This window comes from Mustelus asterias, chromosome 2 (assembly GCF_964213995.1).
Source record: "Mustelus asterias chromosome 2, sMusAst1.hap1.1, whole genome shotgun sequence".
NCBI lineage: Eukaryota > Metazoa > Chordata > Chondrichthyes > Carcharhiniformes > Triakidae > Mustelus > Mustelus asterias.
The window spans coordinates 93,529,246-93,542,804 of NC_135802.1; the positions used below are offsets into that span (position 1 = coordinate 93,529,246).

Genomic DNA, 13,559 nt, shown 5'->3' on the forward strand with positions numbered 1-13,559 from the left:
CCAAAAATGGGATCTTTGGTTCCGGTGATAACTTCTTGTAGCCAACATTATTGATTTTGTTAATTTTAACAAAAAAATTACTTTGAATCAATGATGATGGAATATCAGTAGAGAGTGCTAACAGGCTATATTATTCCATGCTTGGTGTTATTTTGGGTATCCTCATTCTTCCACAAATGGACTAATAAACATTTGTAAAACATTTGAGAAAAGGGGCAATGTAATATAACATGATTCGTAAAGACCAGTCAAGAAAACTCATGCAGAATTAGAAAGCTGTGGATTTGGAATTAAAAAATAGTACATCATTTTTGTTCACACTGGCTTAAGGAAAGTGAATACTTTGAAACATCCTTGTAGCAGCTTCAGAAGCGAAAATTACAGAGGAGTTTTCTGCCCACTACTTTGACTGCAGCCACACATTGCCGGGTATCTTACACAGGTAACAGGCGAAACAGTGCAGGGAGGACAGAAAGTTTATTATTCCCAGCAGGTTTTAAGCCAGGCTGTATGGCTTACTGCACCAGAGTCTGCTTGCTATGTACGACAGAGGGGCAGTGCAAGAGGAGGGTCAAAAACAACAGGCAGGCTGTGACTGAAGGTGTGGCATTTGACCCAGGGAGTTCTGAAAGGAGGCAATCATCTACATTGCACTACTAATTGAAGTGAAGTTCACAATTGTTTTCAATGTTTATAACAGTCAGATATTCTGGATACGCACAGGGAACACATCAGGAATCAGCTACTTTGCTGTGCCACTCTGGGTTGAGGATTGAAGATGGTAATGAGTGCTGCTGTTTGGGTTCAGCGGGAGATTAATTTTAAGTCCTCCAGCTTCTATAAAGCAAGCAGATTTTACATTATTGGTAAATAAGCAGATTTATCCATATGGCCACCACATTTCATTTCATTGACTTTTACAAGCTTCAGCTAAATCGCCTTGTGTGGACAAGTTCCTGTAAAATATTGCGCAAATCATAGAATGTTTGAAGAATATGGGGTTTAATATTAGTTCTGTCCTTCAAACACGAAAAGGCACGATGCCTTCTAACAGATCCATAATAGCTTGCTCTTATAGCATCAGCGACGAATGGTCTGGAGATCCAGCAACTGTTCCATTCTGTGCTATCCAATTATGTGTGAAGTATGCCTTTAAACATAAGAGCAGTGGGATTGAAACATGAAGGACAATTCTGCACTCCTATACTTCCAGCAGGGAGCATGTTGCGGGGCACACAGCCTGTGATTTTCTGTCCATTAAAGAAAGAATTGCATTTATATTTCACAATTCACAGGAGTTCCAAAATGCTTCACAGCCAATGAATTACTTTTGAAGTGTAGCTGCTGTTGTAAAGTAGGAAATGCGACAGTCAATTTGCACGCAGCAAGGTCCCATAAATAGGAAAGTGGTAATGACCAAATAATTTGTTGTAGGTGTTGGTTGAGTGACAAATGTTGGCCTGAACACTGTGAGAATGCCCAGGCTCTTCTTCAAAATAGTGCCATGGGATATTTTACATTTTGCCAGTGAGGGCTGATTTGGGCAACTCATGTCTTTTTGTGTCTTACTTTGCTATTTAGCAGTAATAGCGATGCTCCACTTTATGGTTAGCTTTACACTATGAAACTTGTTTCTCGTTTCTGGTCTTTCTGGTGCTTGACCAGAGTTCATCATCTCTAGTATATACTCCAACATTTGTCTCTTTCTTTTCATGTTCAGTCACTTAAATTGACAATTTAGCACTGCATTATAGATATCATCAAGATTTCCAGAACGAAGTTGGTATAATCTGGTTTTTTTATGCAAGTATTCATCTATTTTCTATGACAGTTGCATGCTGCACAGCGAGTTATCCAGCATGTAAATTGGTAAATGGCTCATTAACCACTGGAGAAGTGTTAAAGGATGATTGGCTATTACCTACAATATTGACATCTTGGGCGGCATGGTGGCACAGTGGCTAGCACTGCTGCCTCACAGCGTCAGGGACCCAGGTTCAATTCCCGGCTTGGGTTAGCGTCTCTGTAGAGTTTGCACATTCTCCCGTGTCTGCGTGGGTTTCCTCTGGGTGCTCCAGTTTCCTCCCACAGTCCAAAGATATGCGAGTTAGGTGGATTGACCATGATAAATTGTCCATTAGTGTCAGGAGGATTAACAGGGTAAATATATGGGGTTACGGGGATAGGGCCTGGTGGGATTGTTGTCAGTGCAGGCTTGATGGGCCCAATGGCTTCCTTCTGCACTGTAGGGATTCTATGATTCTATGGATTTTACCTACCCAACAACGTGGAAACTTGTCTATATCCTATCCACAAAAAGCAGCTCAAATCCAATTGTCCAACTGCTACCCCGTCTGCAGTGTTGTCCACAGTGCTATCAATTGGCATTTACTTAGCATTAACCTGTTCTCTGATGTTGAATTTGGGTTTTAACAGAGCCATTTGGCACCTGATCGCATTGCGTCCTTGGCTGAAGCATGGACAGAGGTGAGATGAGAGTGACTGCTCTTGACATCAAGGCAGCATTTGACCAAGTGTGATATCAAGGAGCCCTAGTAAAATTGAGGTCCATGGGAATCAGAAGGAAAACATTCCACTTGTTGGAGTCATACCTAGGGTAGAGCATTAAGAAGTTTGTGGCTGTTGGAGGCCAATCATCTCAGTCCCCCTGGGACATCATTGCAGGAGTTCCTCAGGGTAGTGTCCAACCGTCTTCGGCTCATCAATGTCTTTCCCTCCATCATAATGTCAGAAGTACAGATGTTCATTGATGATTGTACATTGTTCAATATTATTTGCGACATCTCAATTTATGAAGCTGCAAGACTTGGCCAACATTCAGGCTTGAGCTGATAAGTGGCAAGTAACAGTCTCACCATACAAGTACTCTGATCGCCATCTTCAGCAAGAGATTGCAACCATCTCCCCTTGACATTCAATGGCATTACCTTCATAGACTCCCTCGCCGTTAACCTCCTGGGGGTTACTATTGACCAGAAACTTAATTGGACCAGTCACATAAATACTGTGGCTACAAGAGCAGATCGGTGGCTGGAAATTTTGTAGCAATTAACTCACCCCTTGACTCCCCAAAGTCTGTCCATCATCTACAAGGCACAAATCAGATAGAATACTTCACACTTGCCTGGATGAGTGCAGCTTCAACAGCACTCAAGAAGCTTGACACCATGCAGGACAAAGCAGACTGCTTGATTGGCAACTCATTCACCATTGCTGTAGTGATACCTGTGAGTATCATTTACACAATGCACTGTAGCGAACTGCCTAGCCTTATTCTATACACATTCCAGTCCCACAAACTCTATCTCGATAAACAATAACAGCAGATACATAGGAACACCACCACTTGCAAGATCCCTTGCAAGCCACAAATCCTGACTTGGAACTATATCGCCATTCCTGGACTGTTTCTGGGTCAAAAAGCTGGAGTTTCCTTTGTAATAGCACTCTTGAGTGTACCTCTACTGCATTGAAAGCAGCAGTTCAAGAAGGCAGCTCACTACCACCTTCACAAAGTCAATTAGGAATCAGCAATATAGTTTAGCCTTGCTACCAATGTTCACATCCCACAAACAAAACAAAAATATTTATATCACTGCTAACAAAATTGTGTGGAAATGCAGGATTCTGAAGAATGCGATTTTGTTAGCAGTTAATTAATTCAATGTATTTCAATCATTCATTAATTCAAAAGAAGGAACATCCCTGTATGACCATTTCCCAGCCCTCTTCTTCATCACTGATTCTATTGCTTACTGTTAATTTACAGGGGGATGAACCTGATGACAACTTAATAAAACAAATTGTAATGAATCTCAGCATTCCTTGACAGACTATAAATAAAGAAGAGAACTGGTTACCAGTCTTTATTGCCTGCCGAGAACATCATAAGCTTTCTCTCCAGTTGCTTATCACTGAACATTTTGCCCAGCAATTCAATAGCCTTCACTCTGCCCACTTTGGCACGAATGTATTGATGCAGTTTCTGGCAGGCAAGCACACAGTGGTGCAACCGCCCAATTCAAGCAGGCAGGTGCTTTATTTAAATAGGAATAAGTGAAGACAGCTTTACTGCACTATATTTCCTGACTATTTCAACTGGATGTCAATGGTAATGAGGGGTATCTCAGTGCCGGATTTAGGCTTGGTGAGGCCCTAAGCTATATAAAGCTTGGAGGCCCCTTGTTAAAAAGTTACACCAAAAGGTCTCACAAAGGTGCGTACCAAAACAGGACCTTGGGTCGCCACAAAAAAATTGAAAACATAATTATGCCTTTTAATTATTTAATAGCAAGGTATTTAAAGTGAAAAATACAAATTATTTTCAAATGAATGCATTTACTGATTACCGAGGAGTTCATCCTTGGTTAAGACACCCCATTGACCTACACCACTGAGTTTCGTGAATTTTGTTGTTTCAACTGTGGATGTCGGCTCTGCAATGCTCACATTTGCATCACTTCCAGTGTTTTCCTCAGCTGAGATTCCAGACTCTGCTGTCTCAGTAGCAGAGGCACTAGGTTGTGGTTGTTTTGGACTTTGCTGATCACCTTGGGTTTGTGGATCCTTATCTGTTTCTGGTGTAAAGTAACTGTCAACTTTTGGTAATTTTTTGAGTTGCTCTTCAAGCTGGTGCTTTCTTTTTCTTTTCTGCTATCCTCTCTTAAATGTTCTCTTCATTGTAAACCTTCTGAAGTTTTGTGAGGCCCCTGCAAATTGTGAGGCCCTAAGCTGTAGCTTGTTTAGCTTATGCCTAAATCCGGCACTGGGTATCCTGGAGGGCATGGAAAGAGCATTGTAATATTAAGAAGTGTCTACTTTAGTAATTTTTTAATCATTTTTTTCCCTTAGGCTTTCATGAGCCTTTGTACCAGTCAATCTAATTCATTTCCCTTTTGCCCCAAGCAAAATTCATGGCACCATTTATGAGTTTCTCAATGAGAATTCCCAAATCTGAGGTGTTTGGAAGAGCAAGTGGCATAGGGAAGAATAACGCACAAGTCAGGTTGTAGAATGAATGTTCGGTGCCCACCCTTGGTGTATAAATATCTGAATCTGGTGAATATACCTCATGTTAGTGAGCTCCTCTTCACTGTATTGTTGTAAGCACATAAAACTGCTATCCAAAGTGCTTCTTCCTACTCACCACACAGTCCCAAGAATGGAGTTATATCATTGCCTTACTCTTCATCAACTTCCGGAAGAGTAGTGGTGTACATGTCCCTGTCTACATGAACGATGATGAAGTGGAAATGGTCAAGAGCTTCAAGTTTCTAGGTGTTCAGATCACCAACACCTGTCCTGGTCCCTCCATAACAACGCTATAGTTAAGAAAGTCCACTACCTTCTACCTACTCAGAAGGCTAAGGAAATTCAGCATGTCCTCTACAACTCGCACAGATGCACCGTAGAGAGCATTCTTTCCAGATATATGACAGCTTGGTATGGCTTCTGTTCTGACCAAGACCGCAAGAAACTACAAAGGGTTGTGAACATAGCCCAGTCCATCACACAAACCAGCCTCCCATCCAATGACTATGTCTACACTTCCCACTGCCTCGAAGAAGCAGCCAGGATAATCAAAGACCCCACGCACACCTGACTAAGGAGATTTGGCAGGTCTGCTTCGACTCTCTCGCGAACTTTTACAGATGCACCATAGAAACATTCTTTCTGGCTGTATTACAGATTGGCATGGCTCCTGCTCTGTCCAAGACCGCAGAGGTCGTGAACGAAGCCCAGTCCATCACACAAACTAGCCTCCCACCCAATAAAACTGTCCACACTTTCCGCTGCCTCAGAAAAGCAGCCAGCATAATTAAGGACCCCACACACCCTGGACATACTCTCTTCCACTTTCTTCCATCGGAAAAAAGATACAGAAGTCTGAGATCACAAATCAACCAACTCAAGAACAGCTTCTTCCCTGTTGCCATCAGACTTTTGAATGTATCTACCTTATATTAAGCTGATCCTTCTCTACAGCTATAACTGTAACACTATATTCTAGCTATAACTGTAACACTATATTCAACACTCTCTCCTCTCCTTCTCCCCTATGTACTCCATGAATGGTATGTTTTGTCTGTATAGCGCGCAAGAAACAATACTTTTCACTGCATACATGTGACAATAATAAATCAAATCAACTTGTACAATTATTTTAATATGGTCAAATGAATTGAAATATTTTCTTCTGAAGTACTTTAATAACAAAATAACTGCTAGCTAATTTATCATTAATTTAAGAATTTTCCCCCATAAGTTATCTAGTTGCCTGTTAATTAGCGTTCAATAGTTTATATAAAATTGGAGCTGTCAAGAATAAAGATGGATAAGGGGTGTGATTGGCTTTACAACCAAATGGGCAGTTGAGGATCCTGCAGCAAACAGAATCATAAATGGAAGAATGAGAATAAAATGGGAGGCATCAGGCAGTCTGTTCACCTCATTGTGGCCAGCCCTCTTCAGACAGTCTGGGCACATCAAAGGCCCCCTGCCAAGGAATTCACACATTTCCCTCCCCTGAACCAGTTGGGTTTATAGAATAATCCAACAGTTTCATGATATATTTTCTCATACTAGTTAATAAATTACAGTGCTTATTGAACTTAAATTGACAATTTGCTATGATGGGAATCTGGATTTACAATCTATGGATTATTAGTCCAGCACCATTATCACAATACTGTTCTACCACAACATAGTTGGACTGAACGTCAATGAAGTGTTAACATTTCATTCCATTATCAGAGACCATGGGCAGAATTTTACCAGCATGTCAGCCCAAGGTTCGTACGATCCCGCCCGAGGCCAACGGAGAATGCCATTCTCTGAGCCTCGCCCACCCCTGGTAAAATTCCGGCCTTTGATTTTATTGTTACCAGCTTTACCACTAACAAATTCCTCTAAAACCTGCCACAAAAGCATGGGCCCGAATTTCAAGTTCAGGAATAAGATGGTAGTCAAAGGTGGTGTAATTCAATTGACTCATCATCCACAGTCTGTAAGATTTCCATTACCCTTTGTGTGATTATGTCCTTCATGATTTCACTCCTGTCAGACGTAAGGCGAGTAGCGTGTTCTGCGCACACCTCCGCGCCGATTCCCCCTTTACCAAGGCCCAAAAATGGCCGCGATCGGGACTACACCCAAAACGGGCACGACGGCCATTTAAATGCATTTGCATGCATTTAAATTGACTTAATGGGCTGCACGCCCAACTTTACCAGAACTTTCCCCTTTACCACTGCGTTCACCCATCCAGAATCGGCGCAAAACGGACATGCTCAACAAAAGTCCGATTTGGGCGCTCCAGTTAGTGAGGAGGTAGGTGCCTAGCATCTGACAGCTCTCTGCTTGAGATTGGTAGGGGGGAGGGGGCTCCCCTGCCACTCTGCCTGAGATCAGTGGAGAGGAAGGGGGGTCCGCTGCTACTCTGCCTGAGGTCCACGTGGGGGGAAGGGGGCTCCACTATCACTCTGCCTGAGATCAGTGGAGGAGAAGGGGAGTCCGCTGACACTCTGTTTGAGATTAGTGGGGGAGAAGGGGGGTGGGGCCCGTGATCGGTCTGGGTGGTGGGGGTGGGGGGAATAAGGGAGTCAGTGATGTTGTGGGGGCGGGTCAATGTCTGAGGAGGCCAGGGGGAGGCATTATCCAGCCCAGGAGGGATGTGGCAGAGGAGCGGCATTCTATCATTTTTTTACTGCGCATGCGCGGTTGGTGGCGTCGATCGGAGCTGCATGTTTCGGGTGCATTAAGCTCCGCCCACAGGCTTCCACAGTGCGATTTGGAATCACTGATACTTTTGCAAGTTTAGTGCATATGGGGGCGCCGGGAAACAGGTCTAAAAGTCAGATGTGAAACACTCCCAGTTTCAAGTCCGCCCAGCACTTAGAATCAAAATAGTAAAATAGTGCCCATCATGTTTGGAGTTTTGTAAGTACAAGTTGGGTAAGTATGGTCAGTACACTCACTGCGTATTGCAAACAGCCAAAAAAAGGTGCTGTTTGATACAATCTGCATGAGTTGCTAAAGTCATGAGTTCAATAAATACAAATTCAAAATATGGCAGTGTATCTAAGTTGCTACGATACAGTAATGCAGCACAAATGTCTGTGACTTGCTTGAGTAGCACATTGGCAAATCGGCTCACAATGTTGAATGAGCACATAGACATGCCACTGCTGTCGATATGTAAGTTGTGTACAGTCTTCGTGAAGTTGAAGGATTCCTCACTACGCATGAGGAATACACATTCTGAACTGCTTGTAACAACTCGATCAATATGGCCAGTTCATGTTCGACAGAGCCAGTTATAGATAGTGTAGGATATAGGGACATATCTAACATTAGATCTGTTTTTTTGCTTGCTCAACATTCAGAATGTGCTAAGAATTACATTGTCAACCAATTTAAGATGATCAGTTGGGCTCACAATGTGGCTCACTTACCCTTGCTGGAAGCTACATAAGTTTATGCAACCTGTTCTCATAACTCTTTAAGCACGGTATCATTAAGCATGGCGATGTGCCGCCAAGACCAGTAGAATCTTTCCTGAGGTTTAATGATTTAAACAGAACACAGCACACCAAAGATGCTCTGACTAAGGCTCTATACAACTCAAGCATCAGTGGCCAAAGGAAAAGACAATAGTACCAAGATAAAGAGGAAAATATTCATCCCTATATCTTATTTCCATATGTAAGCTAAATAACTAATTGCAACACCTAACTTTGCCTAAAAAGGCAAAGCACAAAGCAATTAATAGCAAAAGAATAAACACTTACATACAAACTACTTGTCTACATCTGTTACTACCACTGATTTCTATTTCTATACATATATTGAATAAGTACAATCTGATCTCATGCTGCTACCCCTGGGGTTGCTCGTGATATACTTCCTATCTTCAACTGTATTGCCTGTAATTAGTAAGAATGGTATTGCCTCAAGCTGTCATATTACCCAAATGCAGTTAACTACCATGTTTCTTCTGATATCTCTAAGTGCTCCATCATTACTGGAGCTGCTCTGTGTCTGTTGTGCCTGATTTTGAATCATCTTAACATCCCCAATCTCTCTCCTGTCTCAATTGATCTAATCAGTTATGGGTGGGATGAAAAAGACAGTGATAAAATAAAGAAGAGTAAGATGGGAGAGCAATCAAGCTCAAATAAGAGGATACTTTCTAATATTTCTACCTCAGTCCCAACGATTGTTTGGAGGTGCTCAATAATCCTTAGTGATGCCTTTCCAGCAACTGTAAGTCTTTGTTTCCAGAATAAAAACATGCAAATCAACATATTGTCTAGCATCTACTAAATGATTTCAAGGCAATCACTGGAAATCTACCATTTATCAGAGTAGACTACATTGTGAATAGTTTTATTTGACTCTCTGAATTATTTCAATATATTAAGTTTAAGAGATGGAACATGAAGTCCTGACTGCATAGCGAAGGTAGTGTTTGAGTCAATGCAGGGAGAGTGGAAATACAGCAAGTGCTGGTGTTAGTTCATCCCAAACCATCAGCGACAAAAGCAAAGAAGCTTCAACAAAGGTTCTTGCATTCCTTGAAAAGTCATTACATTTGTCAGTAATATCTTTGACTGCCTCCTGCTACAGCAAAACATTCATGCTAAGAATCAAAGAATAGAATTCCTACAGTGCAGAAGAGTCCTTTCGGCCCACCGACTTTCTGATAGATCAGCTCTCTCCCGCCCTATCCCCGTGACCTCACACATTTCCCATGGCTAATCCAACTAACCTACACATATTTGGACACTAAGGGGTAATTTAGCATGACCAATCCACCTAACCTGCACATCTTTGGACTATGGGAGGAAACCAGAGCACCCGAAGGAAACCCATGGAGACGTGGGGAGAATGTGCAAGCTCCATACAGTCATCCAAGGTCAGAATTGAATCGAGGTCCCTTGCCCTATGAGGCAGCAGTGCTAGCCATTCTGCCACCGTGTCACCATGCTGGAGTGCACTCTTCAAATTTCTTTCTTAATCGTATACTATTTCTGAAGAAAATACATGTTTTAGTGTTATATAAGGGAAATAATGTAACTTTTAAGATGTTAAATGTCGTCAAACTGAGGTATAGCATTCCCATTGGATTTAGGTTAAGATATATTGTTGATTCAACGAGATGCACATGTAGTAACATTTAACATTCGTGTGAGAAGGGAGAGAACACGTGCCACCAATTTATGAGCCAGTTTTAATGGTTTTAACAATTGCTTCATCTCTTTAATTGTGTGTGTTTGTGTGTATATGTGTGTGTAAACATTTACAAGATTTTTAAAAAAGGAATCAGAAAGAGTGAGAATGTAATACACTTTCCCAATGACGTAGCTGATGCTGAGCCCGGGTTGTAGTTTTGATATAGAGCCAGGTGGGGAGAAGTCACAACCTGGTGGATCTGGAAGGATGATTTCCCAGTAGTGGGTATCTTTTTTAAAACATTCATTCATAGGATGTGAATACCACTGACAAGATCAGTTTACAACCAATCCCTACTTGCCCTGGAGAAGATGGCTATGAGCCAACTTCTAGAATTGCTGGAGTTCATGTGGTGATTTGACCATACTGAACACCAAAAGTCTCCAATTGTTTGATGAATTAGCAGGTCTACATAATGAGCAACGTCACCTAAGATGAAGCAGTATAATAGATATATGGGGTTGATTTTCCACTTTGGAGGCAGGGAAAAGGAGTCAGGGTTGGGGGAGAAGGGCCGGTTAACATCTACAGCTAGATGTAGGAAAGGGTCAAATGTCTACGAACAAGGGGAATGGGAAGTGATGTGAGTTAAGACTTGGGCAGCAGCAAGATCTGGAAAATATCTAGGCTTCACAGAATCCCTACAGTGCAGAAGAGGGCCATTCAGCCCATCGAGTCTGTACCGGCCACAATCCCACCCAGGCCCTATTCCTGTAACCCCACATACTTACCCTGCTAATCCCCTGACATTAGGGTCAATTGAGCATGGCCGATCAACCTAACATGCACATCTTTGGACTGGGCTGACAAGTGTGCCAGACAATGCTCATTTCAGCAAGAGAATCTCTCATTTCCCCTTGATATTCAATGGCATCATCATTACTGAAGTCCCCACTATGAACACCCTGGCAGTTACCATTATCTAGAAACAGATCTGGACTAACCATATAAGTACTGTGGCTACAAGAACAGGTCAAAGGCTTGGAATCCTGTGGTGATTAACTGACTTCCTGACTCCTCAAAGCTTGTCTACCATCTACAAATGAGGAGTGTGATGGAAACATCTCCACCTTCCTGGATGAGTGTAACTCCAACAACACTGAAGAAGCTCAACACCATCCAGGACAAAGCAAGCCTCTTGATTAGTACCCCTTCCACAAACTTGCATTCCCTCCACCACCAAAGCATAGTCGCAGTAGTGTGTATCATCGACAAGGTACATTGAAAGAACTCAGCACGGCTCCTCAGCACAATCTAAAGCCACAACTGCCACCATCGCGAAGGTCAAGGACAGCAGACACATGGGAACATCACCACCTTGAATTTCCCCTCCAAGTCACTCACCATCATGACTTGGAAATATATATTTCACTATCTCAAGCAATAGACAGAACTAAATGATTCCACATCCAACAGATCTAAACCCTGCAGTCCTGCCACATCCAGCCATGAATGGTGGTGGACAATCAAATAATTCACTGGTGGAGGAAGCTCTGCAAATATCCCCAGCCTTAATGATGGAGGAGTCCAGCAGATTGGTGCAAATGATAAGACTGAACCACTTGCAGTAATCTTCAAACAAAAATGCTGGGTGGATCATCAATTTTGGCCTCCTCCAGAGGTCCCCATCATTACAGATGCTGTCCTCAACCAATTCAATTCACTTCACCCAACATCAAGAAATGGTTGAAGGCACTGGATACTGCAAAGTCTATGATCCTGACAATATTCCAATTACTGAAGATTTGTGCTGCAGAACTTGCTGTGCCCCTAGCCAAGATAATGAAATACAGCTACAACACTGGCATCTAACCAGCAATATGAAAAATTGCCCATGTATATCCTGTCCACAAAAAGCAGGACAAATCCAACCCAGCCAATTATCTCCTCATCAGTCAACTCTCGATCATTAATAAAGTTACGGAAGGGATCATCAACAGCGCTATCAAGCTGAACTTGCTTAGCAATAACCTACTCTGTGATGCTCATTTTGGGTTCAAACATGGACATAAGAACTGAACTCCAGAGGTGAGTGTGACTGCCCTTGATATCACTGTCACATTTGACTGAGTGTGGTATCAAAGAGCCCTGGCAAAACTGGAATCAATGGAAATCAGGGAAATATTTTCTGCTGGTTGGAGTCATCCCTAACGCAAAGGTTGTGATTATTGGAATTCCATTATCTCAATTCCAGGACATCATTGCAGGAGTTCTTCAGGGGAATGTCCTAGACCTAACCACCTGCAGCTAATTTATTAATGACCTTCCTTTCATCACGACATCAGAAGTGGGGATATCCGCTGATGATTGCACAATGTTCATCACCACTCGTGACTCCTCAGATACTGCACAGTCCATGTCCACAAGCAGCAAAATCTGGACAATATCCAGGCTTCAACTGACAAGCAGCAAGTAACATTTGTGCCATACAAGTGGCAGGCAATGACCATCTCCAACAAGGGAGAATCTAACCATCACCCCTTGACACTTGATGGCATTACCATTGCTGAATCCCCCACTGTCAAATCCAGAGGGTTACCATTGACCAGAAACCAATTTGGACTAGCCATACAAATACTATGGCTACAAAAGCATGTCAGAGGCTAGGAATCCTGTGGTGAGTAAGCCACCTCCTGACTCCCCAAAGCCTATCTACCATTTGTAAGTCACAAGTCAGGTGTGTGATGAAATGCTCTCCATTTGCCTCGATGAGTGCAGCTCCAACAACACCCAAGATGTTTGGCAGCATCCAGGACAAAGCAACCCACTTGATTAGCACCTCTTCCACAAACATTAATTCCCTTTACCACCAATGAACAGTGGCAGCATCTACAAAATGCTCTGCAAGAACTCATGAAGGCTCCTAGTTAGCACCTTCCAAACCCATGACTGCTGCCATCTAGAAGGAGAAGGGCAGCAAATACATGGGAACGTCACCGCTTGGAAGTTCCCCTCCAAGCCACTCACCATCTTGACTAGAAAATATATTGTCATTCCTTCACTGTGTCAAAATCCTGGAACTCCCTCCCTAACAGCACTATGGGTGTACGTACATAATATGGAATACAGTGGTCCAAGAAGGCAGCTCATTACCACGTTCTCAGGAGCAATTAGGAATGGGTAATAAATGCTGGCCGAGCTAACAATGCCCACGTCCCTTGGGTAAATACATGTACATATTTCTTCCTCCACTTAATTTCCAATGAAGATGGTGCATAGCGTTCCCCTATTGCTATATTCAATGCCTATTTGTCCTTTATCTTAATGCATATGGATTACAGAGCATAGAGTGTCCTGCAGCTTCT

The 13,559-nt window shown here is 42.6% G+C and overlaps 1 long non-coding RNA gene across 1 annotated transcript in view; it reads right to left on the bottom strand.

Moving 5' to 3' along the window:
* LOC144503617 (uncharacterized) overlaps positions 1–13,559 on the bottom strand; it is a 61,818-nt gene that overhangs the window by 8,743 nt on the left and 39,516 nt on the right. The gene's annotated exons all lie outside the window — the stretch shown is intronic.